This window comes from Pempheris klunzingeri, chromosome 21 (assembly GCF_042242105.1).
Source record: "Pempheris klunzingeri isolate RE-2024b chromosome 21, fPemKlu1.hap1, whole genome shotgun sequence".
NCBI lineage: Eukaryota > Metazoa > Chordata > Actinopteri > Acropomatiformes > Pempheridae > Pempheris > Pempheris klunzingeri.
The window spans coordinates 9,988,997-10,007,989 of NC_092032.1; the positions used below are offsets into that span (position 1 = coordinate 9,988,997).

At 42.3% G+C, this 18,993-nt stretch overlaps 1 protein-coding gene across 1 annotated transcript in view; it reads right to left on the bottom strand.

Moving 5' to 3' along the window:
* Positions 1 to 18,993, bottom strand: part of myripb (myosin VIIA and Rab interacting protein b) — a 97,840-nt gene that overhangs the window by 35,136 nt on the left and 43,711 nt on the right. The gene's annotated exons all lie outside the window — the stretch shown is intronic.

Sequence of the window (18,993 nt, forward strand, 5' to 3'; positions counted from 1 at the left end):
GTGACTACAGGAAGGCCGATTTGAATGAAAAAGTAAAAGTTCGATGCATTTTCTATTTGCATGATGAAAAAATCTGTAAAGTGCTCGCTGCCTGAGCACAAAGGAAAAACACTCACCAGATTAGAAAGGGTTTTAGGTTGCGTTTGTGCTGAAGATAGCACACACGTCCTTGGCTTTCCCATTAATGCACCAGTGTCATTTATAACATAAGCACAGCTTTATTGCTATACACCAGGGAGGCTGCACACAGTAAATCAGAAGATAAATCAGATTAAAGCTGAGTATTTGTAATGTTTTTAAGTGCAGATTGTTGTCTGTCACTCACTAAAACACTGAAGTGCTTTGTGCCTGAAATCCAACCACAGTCTCAGTCTCTCAGTAAAACACACATGGCTTTAAAGTCCATATCCACAAATCTGATCACCAAATCTAAAGCCAGTGTGTTTGGCTTCATCTTACAAAGTCATTATAAATAGCACTGCCATAAGGAGACCCCTGTTTTCTCTGACATTTAAATAGGCCCAACAAAATTCCTAATACACTTAAGTATGTGTTTTGTCTGCGAGCATTGTGTTAGTGTCTGTAAGTATTTTCTTATTAGAATTATCCCTGTTACTCTGTGACCTCAGGGCCACGTCCTCCACTCTCTTAAGTGCATTTCATTGGAGGAGAGGCAGCCAAAAAACAGGCCAATAAAGATGGCCATTTCACTGCACTCCCACCAATTAGGAAACCAATGAGTGGCCTGCTTCCCAAACAAGCCTCTGGCTGCCCTCATCCTGGGAGCAGTTCCCATCAAGTTAGTCACACAGCAGCAACCAAGAAACAAAAATCACTGCTAAAACAGCACGCTCTTCTCACAACTCCAGTCTTTGTCTTCATTCTAGGTCTCACCACATGTCAAATGTTTCCCTCTCTCCTTTTCCCCCTTTGCAAATTATGTTGTGTTCGCAAATACAAATTCAAAGAAAGCATATTATTATTTTGAATAACTAGAGAAAAGCTGCAAATTAAATGCAATTTCCTCTGTAAGTATGTAAGTGTATAGTTGAATTCAACAGAAAGTAAGTGAAGCATAGAACTGTGTGATTGAAAGATTACCCTTATGCTGTGCTGTATGGCGCAGACAGATGGGAAGTGCAGACTGCATGTTGCTGTATCTTATTTAACCAACCAGTTCATTCAAGTACATCTTTAAAGGCTAGCAAAAGTCTTTGCTAGCATTATTATTCGTTTTGTGCCATTTAATAAATGTGTGTTGAAAAAAAACACTAATGGGCCACGAATGCATAAACTGGAAAAAGTCTTCGCTAATGAATGGAATCCCATGTGGGTCCACTATATCAAGTTCTCCTAAGAAATCCATGCAAAAGACCGAGCAAACTGTACCCACAAAAAAGTCAGAGGAGAGAGAGAAGCACTGCAACTGCAACTTGGAGACAAGGGATGTTAAATACAACTTAATGAGCAGAGATGATGGCTTGCTTCATTTTTCTCAAGTTTTGTCTTCTGTCTTTCTTTCTTTTAAAACAATAAAGCCAGAATAGACCACACACAATCTTCCAAGTCCTTATACGTTGATCATTCAGTCCTGTGCGTAATACCACTAAACAACTTCTACAAAATATGGCTGTACAAAGAGAACTTTTATTTTGAAATGCTTTCATTGCCTTTTTTATTCATTGGCAATTGCGTGGGGGCTTTAGACTGTGGTAGGAAACTAAAGCACTCGGAGGAGACCCATGCTGACAAAATGGAGGAATAAGAGGACGTCACGCAGAAAGAACCCAGCCGGTCTCAGATGGATGTGGACTTATTCTCCCGACTCTCCTGGCTCTTCTTCCTCAAACGAGGAAGTGGTGGATTCTTTTCCAGCCGGAACGTCGCTTTTATGTCTCTGGGAGTTTCTCCTCAGGTACTTCGGGCTCTGGAACGAGATCGAAGGCTTGTAAAACAGTGGAGAACGCCTCCTCCCGCTCCTTCAGCTCTTCCTTCAGCTGGGTAATTTCTCCCTGGAGGGCCTGACCGACCTCTTCCTCAGTCTTGAGTTTGGTGGTCAGCTTGAGGTTGGTTGAGGCCAGTTCCTCCAGTCTTATTTCGAGGCTCTCCAACTCGTGACAGAGGGCATCCTGGTCGTCCCTCAGTCCCTGAATCAGTGCCTGATGCACTTTCACCCTTTCAGTGTGAGACTTCTTCTTAGCCTCAAGTACTTGTTGATGTGCGTTTTTCTTTTGCTGCAACTGTTCACTCAGCTGCAGTCTCTCGCTCCTCTCTCTCTGGAGCTCGTTGGTGAGCTGCTCTACTTGCTTCCATAGAGACTTGTTCTCTGCTCTCTCCGTCTCCAGCTCTCTGATCTCTGCCTCCTGACCGGCAATGTGCTGTTCAGCACCCTGGAGGTGAGCCTTCAACACCTCCACCTGGGTGCCCAGAGCCTCATTTGCTGTCTCACAGTCCTCCAGCTGCTTTGCCCACTTGTTGGAGCCCCAGACTCACTCAGATTCAGCTTGAAGGTCATGATCCGCTCTCTGTCTTTGTCTCATATCAACTTCTGTCGTTTCAAAGTTCTTTCCTCTCACAGTGAGTTTTCACCTGTTCAAATGTCTGAAATGAAACGACTGTCTGGACAGTTGCTGTAGTTCAAAAAGACTCACACAAACAGAGCTCTTGTATTTAAGATCAAAAGTTCCACATTTCTGGTTCTTGCTGCGTGTTTTTGTTCAGTTTGCATGGAGCTTCTGTTCAGTTTGTTTTTGTTCGATTTGATTCCCAGAAATCATTAATGATTCAGTCTGTGATCCAAATGTAAACAAAATCTCAAACCATCAAGAGTCAGAACACGAATCAGAACGAATAAACATCTTATCAGTCCCAAAATGATTGACAGGTCCAATACAAAATTTAGATTCAAGGAAGGGGGACACACCTGACTTTATGTTTTTGTGTTTTCTTTGTGCTTTCTTTCTTATGTTGTCATCTGTAAGAGCCATAAAGCACTTTAGATCAACTGTCTTACAGTAAAACATGTTTTCAGTTTATTTGCTAATTACACCATCTTAAAAAAAAGCCACTTTCCCACACCTGATATTACTATACACACTTTTATTAACTGTCAAAACTGCACTTAATGTAGATTTGATTGCAGTTTGTGTATTTCCTAAAAGATTCTCACCATGACTAACAACACCAACACACAACAGCAGGCTTTTTGGCAAGGAGAGACAGCTACTCAGCAACTTCACACACCAACAAAGTCACTGGTGGTGTTATTTGAGGATCGCTGTAAATCCCACTCTACCAGATGAGATGGATGATGGATGGCAACGACATGATGTCTTTGTGTAACCCTGCTCCCGGTGACGATTTTGGTAAAACAAGTTTAAAAAAGTTTAAAAACTGCAACGATGCCTAATGGTTTTTTTTGGGGGGGGGTATTTACTATGGAATCAGATTTGTTTCAAAAGTTTCAAGCAAAACTGCTTGAGTTCATTTTTTTCTCTCTCAAATCCATTTATTTTGATTGACTTTTAATAAGTTTTGCTTGAAACTTTTGAAACAAATCTGATTCCATATATTTACACCTTTTCAATAGTGCTCACATGTTGGGAAGCCAGTGAGGGATCATGTCCTTGTCACAGCATCTCTCACTGATTCGAGGCGCATAAAAGCACAGCCACAATTTCATCAGTCTTAAATTGAAGCTCACGTGACTGGGAAATTCAAAAATATGTTTCCCGGTTCTGTGCTGGATCCAGTTAATTCACAGGCCAGAACTCATCATTATTCAACCTGCAAATTGATGCATACTGGGTTTGAAAATGAAGGGGTAATTATTCTCATGGTGTACCATGACCCTGTTATGTAAATTACACTAGAATAGCCTACAAATTGCTGCATCACAACTGAATGTTAGCAGTTTATTGTCACTCCACTCAGTATTTAGATACCCGTACTGGCGACACCACGTCCCTTTTGCAGGGTGCGGGGCAGTTTCAGTGGACTCCAGGCAAATGCGGCCGTACCGTGAGCTCTCATATGACACACAGGCTGGTATGAAGCAAACAGCGATCTCCCAACTCAGTCTGGCAGACAGGGCGTGGGAGACGGATGACGATGAATCATTGATGCTCGGCACACAGATCACAAACAAAACACGCAAGCACACGCACGTGCACAAACCCACTCTAAATGCAAGCACATACACACACACACACGGGCACATACACATTTATCTCTACTCTCTTACTCATCCGTCCCTTCCCATTTACAGCGTGGTGTTTTTCTCTGTGCCATCGCTGATTTTGTGGTGGCAGAGACAGATGGAGGGATTGAGAGGGGAACGGCTCACCAACAGAAGAGGAGAAATATCACTCTGCCTTTTGCTTTGGTCTGAAATATCATTAATAGCCACTGTTGGCCTTTGCCTTTCTGGCTTGCCTTTCACATCTGCCCTTCTTTGCAGTTTTTTGTCATGTTTTCATCACTTCATTCATGTCACTCAGTCTTTATTTCCAATTAGTTGGAGAGAGGGATCACAGAAACAAAGAGTTTCTTAAAACAGTAGAGCGTGACAGATTACCTCCCACTGTGAGGTCGCTAAAGGTGCGTCTATGAAATTCCTCTGTTGAATGGGCTCTATGGTAGTTAATAGTGTAGTGTACAAATCTGGAAAAAAAAATCTAAAATATTCAAATGTTTATGTTTGATGTGAACTATGGTGGTAAGACTGTTACAGTATCGTCATGCACAGATGGCTACCGCACAATCAGGCTAGAGATCAGATGAGACGACTGTATATTTGAGAGAGGTGGTACTGGAGGGTGAGGGTGTGAAGTAGGAGCGAGGATAACAGATTGCATGTGGAGATGGATGTCATATAGAAGAAATACAGAGCCATTCATCAACCGATGGCCCCGGTGACAGTCAACTATACCCTGTGTGACTTACTGATCATAACCCCCTCCTGGAAAGAAGTGTGAGTGGACACATTTTAGCCTATTTCACCATGCGGTTGGATTACAATTTTTTAATCTACGACACATTTTATCTCGCCTTTTAATTACCCATGTAAGCCTCATTAGGATAAAACATCCCTCTGCAGTGTCAGAGGAGCCTGAGGCAAAAACAAAAGGACAAGACGAAAAAGGTGCAAACTCTATCAAACCTAGAAATGCTGGATAATAATGACAGCTGAGTAGAGAGGATCACATGGGGTTACACGTTGAGGGGAATGTTTGAGATCAGTGATTAAAGCTCATTTGGATGACCAGGGTATAACACTCTGCTGTTTCAGCCTGTGCATTGCTGCTGCTCTTATTCCCGCTCGGCTTTGATCATTCATAAAAACCTTTGCCCTCCCTCGTTCATGTCAGTGTGCACACACAGGCATAAATCGTACTCCAGGCCAGGGCAAGGAGACCACTGTATTATTCATACTAATGCCGTCACACCGAGTAATTGAAGTCATGAAACAGGGGAAGTGGAGGGTGGAAGGCAGCAGGGGCATATAGACACCTTCTCTCTCTGCCTCTCAGTAGAAATTGTTTTGATGATTATCAGTGACCTCTGAGTGTGATCAGTGCAGACATCAAGGTGATCCTCTCCATCTGAGGGTGAAGTCAATACTTAAAGATACTGGGGACGCCTCTGGACGGACAGATACGCAGTTACACTGCAGGCATCTGGAGATGTTGCTGACTGAAAGTATAAAACTCTTTCAAACAACTGTTAAAGTAATTGCTCAGGCAGACAGGTGACTCTTACACTAATAGTCATTAGGGCCTTTCTGAGCCGTAATGTTTGTGTGATATTTGACACCTGAGACACAAGAGGAGGCGGTAAAAGTGATAAATGGAGGTAGAAGAGCGTGTCTGTTCTCTCACAGGCCGTATAGCTGATTTTATTAGCATAAATGTGTGTTTGCTATGTGTGTTTATAGTCATATTGGAGATTAAAGGTTCCCTGTAGACTTTCGAGTTTTTCCACAAGTCGGTTCCCATTGTGTTTGTCTCATGCACACGCCTGAGGCAAGCTTGATACTTTAACATACCAAGATATGGTGCAATGCACCAGCAAAAGCACTGTAAGCTGGTAAACATAGATGTAAACAATACTGGAAGACAAAAATGCAATCGACACATTTGTCAGACCTCGAGGGTACACAATATGTTCTAGTGAATAACGATGAATGTAAACATAACTTTTGTTCATATACAAGAAAACTCCACAGGGCACCTTTAGATAAGTTACAAAAAGGAATAATCAAACTACTTTTCTGCTGGTTTGGGTTTATTTATGCAGCACAGCTACAGTCGTGCTGTCAGGCAGTGACTGCTGCACTCTTTAAAGAAAGAAAACATTGCATAATGTATAAACTATAAATGTAAATGCTGGAAAGCTGATTGTAAGGAGAGGCATACTGAAGTGACAGCCCACAGGGAGCAATGCAAAAGCTGGGTGCAGTTAATGATTCTTGAAGGAGGAAACTTGTGTTCTCTATATAGCCCACAGCAACATGGAGGACATACAGTGGGGCAAAAAAGTATTTAGTCAGCCACCAATTGTGCAAGTTCTCCCACTTAAAAAGATGAGAGAGGCCTGTAATTTTCATCATAGGTATACCTCAACCATGAGAGACAAAATGAGAAAAAAAAATCCAGAAAATCACATTGTCTGATTTTTAAAGAATTTATTTGCAAATTATGGTGGAAAATAAGTATTTGGTCAATAACAAAAGTTCATCTCAATACTTTGTTATATACCCTTTGTTGGCAATGACAGAGGTCAAACGTTTTCTGTAAGTCTTCACAAGGTTTTCACACACTGTTGCTGGTATTTTGGCCCATTCCTCCATGCAGATCTCCTCTAGAGCAGTGATGTTTTGGGGCTGTCGCTGGGCAACACGGACTTTCAACTCCCTCCAAAGATTTTCTATGGGGTTGAGATCTGGATCTGGCTAGGCCACTCCAGGACCTTGAAATGCTTCTTATGAAGCCACTCCTTCGTTGCCCGGGCGGTGTGTTTGGGATCATTGTCATGCTGAAAGACCCAGCCACGTTTCATCTTCAATGTCCTTGCTGATGGAAGGAGGTTTTCACTCAAAATCTCACGATACATGGCCTCTCTCATCTTTTTAAGTGGGAGAACTTGCACAATTGGTGGCTGACTAAATAGTTTTTTGCCCCACTGTAAATACTGTCAGCGGTGAGACAAACTAATGAACTGCTATTAGGAATCAGACTGCTGCCTGAAAGTCGCCTCCTACATACAGTACCATTACACTGTAAAAACTACAGCGTTGCAGGATGAAGGCGAAATCCTGTGTGTGTTGTGGCATGTGGAGGTGGTGAGGAAAGGGATTAGTGTGCATGACGAGCTTACGCAAATACGTGTTTAGCCTACACTCAGCCTCATTTGTTCCTTCGCTTTCGTGTTTGTCCCCTTGTGTCTTTGTTTGTCTTTGTGTTTGTTTCATTCTCTCTTTGTACTCAGATTCCTGAATCTGTTGATTTTTGAATATGCCTCTCGCAGCCGTTACTTTGTTCTACATGTTGTGTTACATCAGTGCGTGTCTGAGAGAAGGTGTGTGTGTGTGTGTGTGTGTGTGTGCGTGTAGCAGTGCGTTAGTAGACAACAGCGACATGTGTGTTTATCTGCCTGCAGGTATTTGAGGTGGAAGCCATTACGTCAGTGCGTGTCCTCTGCAGGTAGGCAGGCAATGTGATATTTACCATCAGTGCATCAACAGCAGATTGAGGAAAGAGGGCAGGTTCAGAGGATATCAAACTCACTCACTCACTCACTCACTCACTCACTCACTCACTCACTCACTCACTCACTCACTCACTCACTCACTCACTCACGCACGCTGGTAAAAGCGTTTGCTGAAACCCATTTAACCAAGATGTACCCGCTTCGGAAAGTGTTGAAGTAAACAGAAACAGAATGTGGAGATGTGCGTCCTGCGGCTGTTTGGTGGCGTAAAAAAATGATCTGAGAGAGGAGAGAAGAGAGAGAGAGAGAGAGAGAGATACACAACGAGAGAGCGACAGACAGTACGAGTATATGGGTGAGAGTGAGGGAGAGAGCAGGACCGGAAGATATATGGAGAGACCTTCATTCAAAATGCATGAATCTACAGCCACTACAGAAGCTGCAGGGCTTCCACAGCTCACCTCTGGGTGAGAGAAAACACGCTTGACACAAACAGCATGTATCCACAAATAATGTTAGTTAGATATGCTATTTATTGTGTCATGTAAACACATGAGTCCATTCCACACGGGCTTATAAAACACCCCAAAGCGTTGCAACAGTGAAACTTCTCACATAAAACTCACTCTGCATTGGAAATAAAGACCGTTGTCTGTCCCAATCACTACCAATCATGCTATGACTGGGTGAAAAGGCCCAGTTAGACTTGCAGTCATACACTTGTGTGCGTGTATGTTTGTGTATCTGAACTCTTGTGGGCTCTAAATAAGGATGTACACACTGTGCCTCAGTTTGTGTGTGTGTGTGTGTGTCAACTGGATACGTGTGCGTGTGTGTACGCTCGCCGCTTTGATATCTCTCCTGTTGGCAGCCCAGATATGAACGGCTGCTTTGATCCGGTTTGAATCAGACAGCATCACCCGAACTCCTCTGCTGCTGCTCTGAACAAATAGCCAAAAAGACGGAGAGAGGGAGAGATTCCTATTGTTTTCCAGTTGTTTTGGCTCCTCTACCTGCTGCAAGATGTCCTGTGGTATTACAACTGCCAACAGCTTAATAACACTGAACTGTCTATATTTGTGATTCTTGTTTTAGTGCAGACATGCCCGAAGTTAAAGCAGAAATAAATCTGTAACTTTCTGCTTGTCATCATCCTCTGCAGCAGAAACAGGCCCACAGCAAAGATAGTTTTGTGGCCCTTTTTTTATTATTGTAAAATTATGGCAAATGTTCGACTTTTTGTGACATTTCCGTATGTACTCCACCAAACAAATGGCTCCAGAAGGGTTCATGAATATACCAATTAATTCAAGTTAACTAATTAACTTAAAAAATCCACAACAAATGCCAGCAAGCACAATCAAATATATAAATCAAATATAGCAGGAGTAAGGCACTTTCCAAACAGCACTGTCAGAGCTGACTGTAGGGGCGAGCACACCAGTATACAGGGAGTCGACCAGCAACAACCTGCTAGTCCCACAAGCCCAGAAGGTGCAGAATTAATAACATGAGATGATTTTAAACAAATGAGATCAAACAGCACTCCTCACTCAGGTGGGAAATCATGACTAAACAAGGTGAGCGCAGAGCAGTCACGTCTGCAGCGAAGCACCGGCTAAGCCTCATTTAAAGTGCTGAAAAATGGGAGAGGGGGTGCAATGAGACAGAGGCCTGGAGCGATGCACAACCATCGATATGCAGCAGAGAGAGAGAGAGCAATAAGGGTGTATACATACACACCATCTGAAGTCCCTCAGAACTACAGCAGTACAGGGAGAGTGGGAGATCGACATTAGCATATTCAGCTAATTGTTATTCATTTGCATTGGCTCCATCTCCCAGAACATTAAATCCACGTCCAAGTGTGTGAGATGTTGGTGTTATATTTTTCAGCATGCATGTGCTCATGCTTTGAAGACATCTGGTGAATACCAGCCAGCCTTCAGAGGTCTTTTCAAAGAATGTGTAAAATACAAAGTGACATCTGAAACATTTTCCTTTAAATCAAGCTAGATGAAATAAAAGTACATAAAACTAAAAACCTCCCACAGTCATGTTTATGGTAATTTTATGCTGTAAGGGTTGGAGTGTGCCAGGAACAATCTGACTTTCAATTGTTAGTTATCAATTACTCACCATGTTAAACTGTGAAGTATATTAAAAACTATTGTTCATTTCTTTGTTCTGCCCAAAGCCTTTTAAATGTGTGCATGTCTATATTCCCATCTATTTCATCTCTTATGTGTTTATCTTTACATTCATGCACACAGTTTTTGTCTGGTCGATACTTTATTCAAAAAGCCTCTCTTTAATTTTAAAACATGCAGCCAAAATTGATTGTAAAGTCTATAATTACTCTGGCAGCACAGTCCAGCCTCCATAAATACTAACCTGGTAGTCCACATGAATGAATCTGATGACTGTGACTGCCACAGGCCCCATCACCACACTCAACCTGCTGAGTTATGAGTAATGGCCAATCAAATATGCTCCAAATGATTGTTGTCTTTATCACTACGAGCTTTGGCTATGAGTATTTGTAGTTACTTAAGCTTACTTAAGTTAATTAAGCTAAGTCACGGCTAATCATGACTGAGGTTTTTATCCATTTCAATTAATTTATATCGAATAAGGAGAAAATGTTACCGCAAAGCGAATGCGACTGTGACAGTGTGAATAAACTGTTGTTGATTCAAGTTAATAATGAACAAAATCAAGTTTGAGTCAGTTAACTCACATTTTTAAGGCAGCATTGAATCAGCTTCCAGCGTGTAACAATGTAACTCTTAAACAACCGCAAGCAGTAACGCTTGATTAGAAATAATTCAAACGTATTTGGATAAATGGAAACACAATGATATTGGAAAACATATTGCTACGCTTTTACAAATATCTCACTTTCATATAGGGAGCTCCTGGGTTTGACAGGCGAGAAACGTGCAATGAGTATGAAAATCCTGCAGTGCCAATATCTCATTTCTTTTATGCTGCAGAGAGTTCACTGTGGCAGGAGATCAGACAGCGATCTGCCTGAGGGAGGGATGAGGAGCAAAGGAGTGAAAAAAAATAAGTGAGGGGTGAAGTTAGAGGAGGGGAAGAAAGATGGCTGTTCATCCAGCATCTAAGAGAGGCTTCTACCAGACACAGACGAAGAACGGACAAAGAGCAATGCTGCTCTTAAAGTTTGGTGAAAAACATCAAGATCAATTCTTAATCAGAAAGCAGAGATCCACTTCATCTGTCAGTCACAGGGCTCACATCCTCTCCTGTCAGTCTACCAGGATGTGAGGCACGACTGGCTGCGCTGTGGGGTGCCGCCCACACTGAAGTTGTTTTTGATAGATCACATCTGCAGAACCAGCCGCCTGTAGTCCAGAGCCAATAGCGTGGGGAGGGGAGGGTTCAGAGGGAATAGGGATTCAATACAGGCATTAAAAATTCTGTTTGAGGAAATCAGTGTGCAGTTGTTACTGAGCTACAAGACATTTCCTTTGTAAATGTTTGCAGATGGATTAAAAGTCATGACCTTACATGCCATGATTCAAATGTAACGACTTAAGTTCTTTACCAGCTGGGTCAAACTGTGGCAGTAAATAAATCCCTAAAGTCTGTATAAACCTTCGTGGAGAATACATTTGGCTTGTTTTACTGCATTAAATTCAAACTTACATTTGACTTCTTATCACTTTTTGCTTAAGGAAATATGAACTGTAATGATTCTGCAACTATTTTTCGGGACTTTGCCATTTTTGGACATATTTGAGGAAACATTGGCAGCAGTTGACTGACATATGAGGGTGAGCGTCGCCAGGAGGCACGTGGTTAACTCCGGTGGTGCATTAACTGACTGGAGCACGCTGGAGTCTTGTATAACACCACAAATGTTGATTCTATCCTTTTACAATATTCTAGATTTTTAAGAAGCAATCATGTTTGTATATCACTCTGTATACTGGAAGCATCTAATCATGCTAGGCTAACTAGCTTCCACTCAGAGAGTCAAAATCAGGTAATCTCGCTTGTGATCGTTAACATTGATTCCCACTACAAGGAACTTTTCATTCGTGTTATTTCAACACTTGCTGAGTCACTGACAGCTACTGCTTGGCTCAGTGCTGCACTTGTCCTACATTATAGAAATGAGGGGGTCCTGCTTTCATTAGTTATCTCTTTCCCATGGATCCATTTGTGGTGACAGCAAATGAGCAGACTGCCAAAACCAAAGACTGTGTATGAGAAGTGGACACAGCCAGTGTGGAGGCACTCATTAGTTTGTGAGGAAATACCTGTAAACTTCTAAACTTCCATCTAGAAAGGAATTAGGCTAAAAGCATAATGAGATTTTGACCCCCTACATGCAAAACAAAAAGGACAGACACACATCTACAGTATTAAGCAGCATTACTGGGTGTTAGTCCACTTCAAGCTGCAGAGTGGAAGTGTTACCTGCGTCTAGCTCCACTCTGTCGCAAACAGTTTCTATCTCCAATCCCACTAACCCACAATAAAAACAACAAGGAATTTAGCTTCTGTTCTGATCCACTAGCCAACTTACTGCATAAACCGATTTAAGTATCATGAGATTTCCAATCACCTGCTGCACAAGCACCGTGGGCGACAAATGACCCCTGTCCACGTGGAACGCTCCGGCATGGCAGCCTGTTTCCTCACATGTGAAATGACGGGGAAAAAACGAACAAACCTGCAGGTGCAAGTCACAGGAACTGCAGACTGTGCTGTTTCACCGTCACTGAGTTCACAACTGGACCTGGAGTGGTGCTAAGATCAGAGGTGTAACTGATTCAGTCTCACCCCCGCACACACACACACACACACACACACACACACACACACACACACACACACATACACACACACACAAAGAGGAGGCCTGGGAGCTGGAGACCGACCACTGAACTCAGAGAGGTATTAATGACTCAGCAATATATGCAAAATAACACACAGCGGTATTCACACAACTGACAGAAATTAACACACCCACAAGTATATAATATAATATAATAATATATATAAAATATATATATATATTATCCAGAAATATGAATTTAAACAGCCAAACTTCAACAACTTTTCCTCAATAAAATAAATAGAATTTTAATTTTTTTTTCTTTTTTGTACTATCCTGATGTTTTGTCTCATAGTGTCTTCTTATATTTATATTCTTTAATTATAGCCACATCAGCTCCACAAACAGGACACACAGGTTCACCTCCGATATCGACAAACAGGTAAAACTCTGCCCCCCACCTGCTTTGAAAGTCTCTGTTTTCAAAGTCCACTTTTCGTTTAGCCATTTATTTTGGGGGGACTAGCTTAATGGCGTGTTTCCACTAGTACCTACTCCGAGTAGAGCTGAGTAGGTCCTAGTGGAAACACGCCATAAGTGTCGCTATAACAGCGCTGATCGATGCATTGATCCGCTGATCGGTGTGTCTTTATACCTGCAGGAGGAGGGGCTGCTGCACGGGTCCTGACTAGCGCGGCAGCTGTTCAGTGCATTGTGGGATTTGTAGTATTGGAGGTGGGGGTGCTGTTTACCGTCGGGCCATTCTTAATAGTCACATGAAATTATCTCGCGGGCCGTATATAATTGTATCGCGGACCGGATGTGGCCCACGGGCCTTGAGTTTGACATGTGTGATATACTTAATGTGACCTTCTCTAAACTTTTGAATGCACATGTCCAACTGTTCAGTGTTTCAGTACTTTTTGCACAAGTTGCTGTTCTCTAACAAGAAGCTTAACAGCAACATTCACAACAGGTTTGATCTATGAATCGACCAATACATTTCCTGCTTCAGTTAGAATTGGTATTTAAACAGTCCTCCTCATCATGCTGTTCACATTCTGACATCATGAGACCAAGACGACACCTAACTATTGATCAGCAGCACCTCAACACTGGAGGCTTCAAACAGGAAGTCGTCAGACGGAGGTGTTCACTGAGCTTAGAGGGTCACAGAGTGTCATCAGGAGGTTGTAACAGTGATACAGAGAGACTGGAAGAGTCACAGAAAGGAGAGGAGTGGACGTCCTTTGGCCACATCCCAATTTATTGAGACACTGGTCTACCCTCCACTGTTGTTAGATTTTCTTTCAATAAATTGTTTAAGATGAATAAAATTACCAGTGCATGCTTCTACTTAAATGCCCTGCTTTCATGATATAATATCACTGTAGCATTCACTTTTTACATTTTCCATATATTTCACCTGAAAGTCAAATATCCCTAACTTTTTGTGGGTAGTGTATGTGCATAACATAACCATGACACTCCAAAAACCTGCTCATCACAGGATACTTGTCCGCATGTAAACGCAATCATTCCAGGTTCTTTGTGTGTGTGTGTGTGTGTGTGTGTGTGTGTTTATCTCAGCACATGTGTGTGTGCACGTTATACACAAGGGGTCACACAATGGGTTGCAATGCAGGCATCCACGCACACTTTTGCAGTGCACACAGCTACACAACACAGCATACACACACGTACACACAAGATACTGCGCACACACACACACACACACACACTGAGATTGCTTCAAGGCTGGAAAACTCAGCAGTAATTAGTTTTAACGGAAACTCTTGCACAAATTGCATTTGTAAAATTCAGGCACCGGCTCTGATTTGGGCTACGTTTCAATTAATGAGACCAAGGTGCTTAAATAGATTTAAATCAAAGCTAAGTCACCAGTGTGCTGTGTGTGTGTGTGTGTGTGTGTGCGCTGTCGTGCCAGACTGCGGTGCAAATCACCATCAAGAATTACGATCGTCTGGTGGCTCCTGTGTCAGCTGGGTTGGACACGAGGCAAGGCCGCGAAAGAGGGAGTGAAGAGGTGGAGATGGAAGAAGAGAGGGTGATTAGTGGCTGTCCTTCCTGTGCCTGCAGCTCATAGAGGAGAAGGGTTTGCAAGTTGGTTCAGCTGCACTCTATGTTCTTCAAATTTATTTCAATTGATGAAAAGCATGGCAGTGTTCAGACACACGATTCAGTCAATTTTGTGTGCTGATTGGAATGAAATAGTTCTCAGGAAATCCTGATCACGTTCACACGTAGGTAGCTTTGACTGAAACAAGAAATATGTCTACACACGTCAACTTTCTTTGCCATTAATGTTGTCTTGTGATTTAAACGTTCCACGCTGCAAATCGATAGTGCTACTGTGTGACAAATGTGAGGGAAGACTTCCATTTCTCATCTACCGAGGCTTGCAGCTTCCTGTTTTGAATCTTTATTGGAAAGATGATGGAAATAAGTCCTAATATATCCATCCAGCTGCCAATAATACCAAGCAAACAAGCAGCAGACACAGTCATGTAAATGCCTTATTAAAGCTGAGACCCTGGTGGCGGTGAGGGTGTTTACACATTTCATCTGCAGCCCGGTGCTGTAAGGCAGACCCTCCCTGTCTAAGACTAGTCTTGCTCACCCGCGCTGATATAAATACCCCCGCAAGGAGGACAGAAAAAGATCACACTGAGACTCTCTGCTGCTAATAGCTGTAGGTGCATATCTGGCAGCAGCATGAGTGTTCATGGAGTTTATTGCACTGGTGTCTTTCTAAACACAAACTGACTTCTATTGTTTTCTTTTTGAGATGTTAAAATAAATATTCATGTTCATGAAATATATATAAAAGCTTGCTTTTGTACGGAAGTCTTAATGGCGAATGGAAAATATGATTCATGAAGGGTTGGAGACATGAAATGAAATGAAAAACTTATTAGGTTCATTTCTTGCCACTCATTACTTTGTATTAACAAGCAAATGTGGTAGAAACACTACAAAACATAGAGTTACACTAAACACAACCTGTTGTAGTGCGTCATAAATGATTACGGCTTTGTCAGCCTGTTTGATAAAATCTTTTAAAGAGTTATGGGATCTAATTTCCTTAAAGGCTCAAAGGATTTCAGTATTAAACTTTGTGCACAGCAAAGTTTAAAAGAGCCACAAGTAGATTCATTCAAGCAATAAAACATTTATGACATTAATCAGTCAAATGAAGACGAGGGTGAAAAGGGAAAGAAAAAGCCTCAAGATGTTAAATGTTCTGAAACACTCAACAGCTGCTGAAACTCACTTTGTTCATTTAAAAGGATTAATTTTCAAGCCACAAAAGGTGGACTTACACGTTCAGACCAGAAGTGGGGCGTCTCTGTGGTCATGAATGATGCTGATCAGTGCCTGGATTATCACCTACGGAACATACTGCTTTGGTCTGGAGACACATGAATCCAGATGTTATGCTAAAAGACCATTCATTTACAAACATATTCAGAGTCTCTGAGAAAGTGAGCTGCTATACTAACAATAAATGGGTGTGACATGTATGTAATATCTGTAAAAGTGAGCGTGTGCATTTGTGTGCATATTAAATAACCTATTACTGTATTAAACCACTAGTGTTTTTGTACATGCCTGCTGACTCGTGTCCTGAGGCCCCGAAGACAATCAGTTTCTGCTTGGCCTTTAAGGAAAGCAGCCCCATCACAAAGAGCCAACCAAATAATTAAATGTGTGTGCATGTGTGTGTGTGGGTGTGTGTGTGTGTGTAGCCGCCTGTCAGCTACATGGTTAAACCGCCATGACAGTGCCAGAGCTTGCTCAGCCTCACATTTAAAAAAAAAACAAAAAACGACAGACTGTTAATGTCACACTATAACTGCAGCAGTGTGTGTGTGCACGTGCTGTGTTTATGTGGATTGAGAAGCGTGTTTGTGTTTGCGAGTGTATTCACAGACTGTTCACGCTCATCCACAGTGCAATGATGCGCTTCCACACATGGAGAATTTAGTCACCCTGATTAAAGGAGGAATTTAATATCAAAAAGTGTAATTCAATTGAATGAAAAAGCCCAGTAGAGGTTGTGTGCTTGTGTGTGCACAAGGGTATACAACGTGCATGTGTTTGTGTGCAAGACTCTGCTGTTTGTGTGTGTATTTGTCTATAAGTATGGCACAATATAGGTCTGCGGCAGATGCCATAATCTCCTTGCAGTCATGCTTTAGGATGAGATTACGAAAGCATGAAAGTGGTAAAAACAGTTTGCCACTTTAGTGTATTGCTATTTCTGTACACACACACACACACACACACACACACACACACAATTTATGTATAGGTACATTATTCTGTGGTCTGAGGAATGTATAGAGAGGCACAAATTTCTGCAGATTAACCACAGAGAGGTGCAGTAGCTCAAATGCAAATGTGGTAAATGTGAACTTCATCAGTTAAAGAGACGATGTGCTTGTCAGAGAGGGAGTGTTAAGAGTATCAAAGGTATAAAAGGACAAAAATGTAAAAAGGTAGCAAGAGGAATAGACAGGGAGAAGCAGGGAAATAAAAATGGCAAGAGGAACTATCAAAAGTGAGAGTCAAAACAAAAGGAGAATTTAATGTCATTTCCACTGTCGGATAAATGGGACAAGTACTTTGCTCCTCTGTCATTCCCTTTCTTAATGTCCCTTTCATCCTCCTGCCCTCCCCCTCCTCCCTTCGCTCTTGACCTTCATCTCTCTTCATCTCCTGCTCTCCGCTTTAGAATTCTCCCCACTGCTTTGGGTGTGGTGCCAAAATAAGAAAAAATTACTTTTCAGTTTCCACTAACAATGTTTTGACTTCTTTCATCGAACCATTGGTGCGTGGTAGGTGTGTGTGTGTGTGTGTGTGTGTATGTGTGTACTGCCTGTGGACCGTGGGCTGAGGATGCTGTTAATTCTGCCAGACTGCAAATGGTCATGCTTGTCCCACTCACTCAAGAGGGAATGCTGTGTTTGGTGAATGTGTATGGGCGTGTGTGTGTGTTAGGAAGGTGTTATGACAAAGCTGCTGATTCACTTTCACTTGTCTTTTTTGTACACCAGCTGCCATCAACACGCAATCTCATGTCAATTGACAAAAGCTGGAACATTCAAACAATGACTGTCCATCTCTACTACAGCTGCTCGTAAATGTAATTAACCGACATATAATCACATGAGTGCTCACATGTGTGTTGGCTTGCAGGCATGCGTCTGTCTGGATGATACATTCATTTATTACATTCTTATGCGAGAATGGGTGACTTTAGCCTCTGAGTGTGTCCCATGTGTGCGATGATTACAAATCTGCTTTCCTAGACGGAGTGCACTAGTGAGCAGCATGGCCGCGCCACTGTGAATGTTGATGGACAGCCGGTGCATGTGACTGAGACCATTTGGCGGTCTGGTCCCCGTGTGATTTGATTTTGCATTTTGATTCAGCAGAATTCCCTCAGAAATGGTTCAAAAAGAGAAAAACGCTGACATTCAGTAGAAGATACTGTTGAGCTTCTGATGTTCGGCTTGCCTTAGACTGATGCCGCATTACATTTGATGGATTCTCTCTTCAAAATATTGGAAATGACAGGTAAGTGACTCGAAAAAAAAGGACAAATTACATCATTAACAATGTATTTACCCCACAACAAAACAGATTCTCTTCTTTTAGAAGGCATCCCTTCTCAATGTGGCGATTCCCAACAGTTACAGCCCATTTAGCATGAAATCAATGCCTTTTTTGAGCAATCATCCACACATATAGTAGCCTAATAGCTATTTCCAAAATAATGTATGGAGCTCCTCTAGCCTCAAGCTCAACGCTCGTGCATGCTGTAAATCTCCACCCAGAGAGAGAGAGTAATTCATGCTAAAACCAGATTTAAGCCGTTTTAATGCGCTAATGAAAAGTGCTGTATTTATATGTAGCTGGTAGATGGCAATGTTGTGACATCAGGCCCATCTGTGACTCAGTCTAAAGCCCTAATGAGAACATTACTGAGCCGCAGGCAGAGATGCACGCAGAGAACGATAGAGAGAAAGGAGAATGTGAGAGAAGAGATGATCGATGCAAACCTTGCCACCTCTTTTGACTGCCATCATCCCTTTCCCTTCTCCTCCTCCTCCTCCTCCTCCTCATGGCTGTCGCTCCTGCTCCCACTCCTCCACCCTCCTGTCTCATACACCAGGACCCGGGGCAGCGGGTCTAACTCAATACACCGTGCAGCAAAAATCAATGAAAGACAGAAAGAGACGGGGCTGGAGGATTGAGGGGAAGAAATAGAGCCTAGTGGAGGGGCAACGCATTTTGGACAGCTTTGTCGTGCTCTGCAATCACCATCTACGCCCACTTTAACACTCACAAACAGGCAGATAATCCTAAATGCACCACCAGCACACCTGCATCTGTCTTTTCGCTGCCTTTCTTGTGATGCTGCACTCCAAATATCACAACAAATG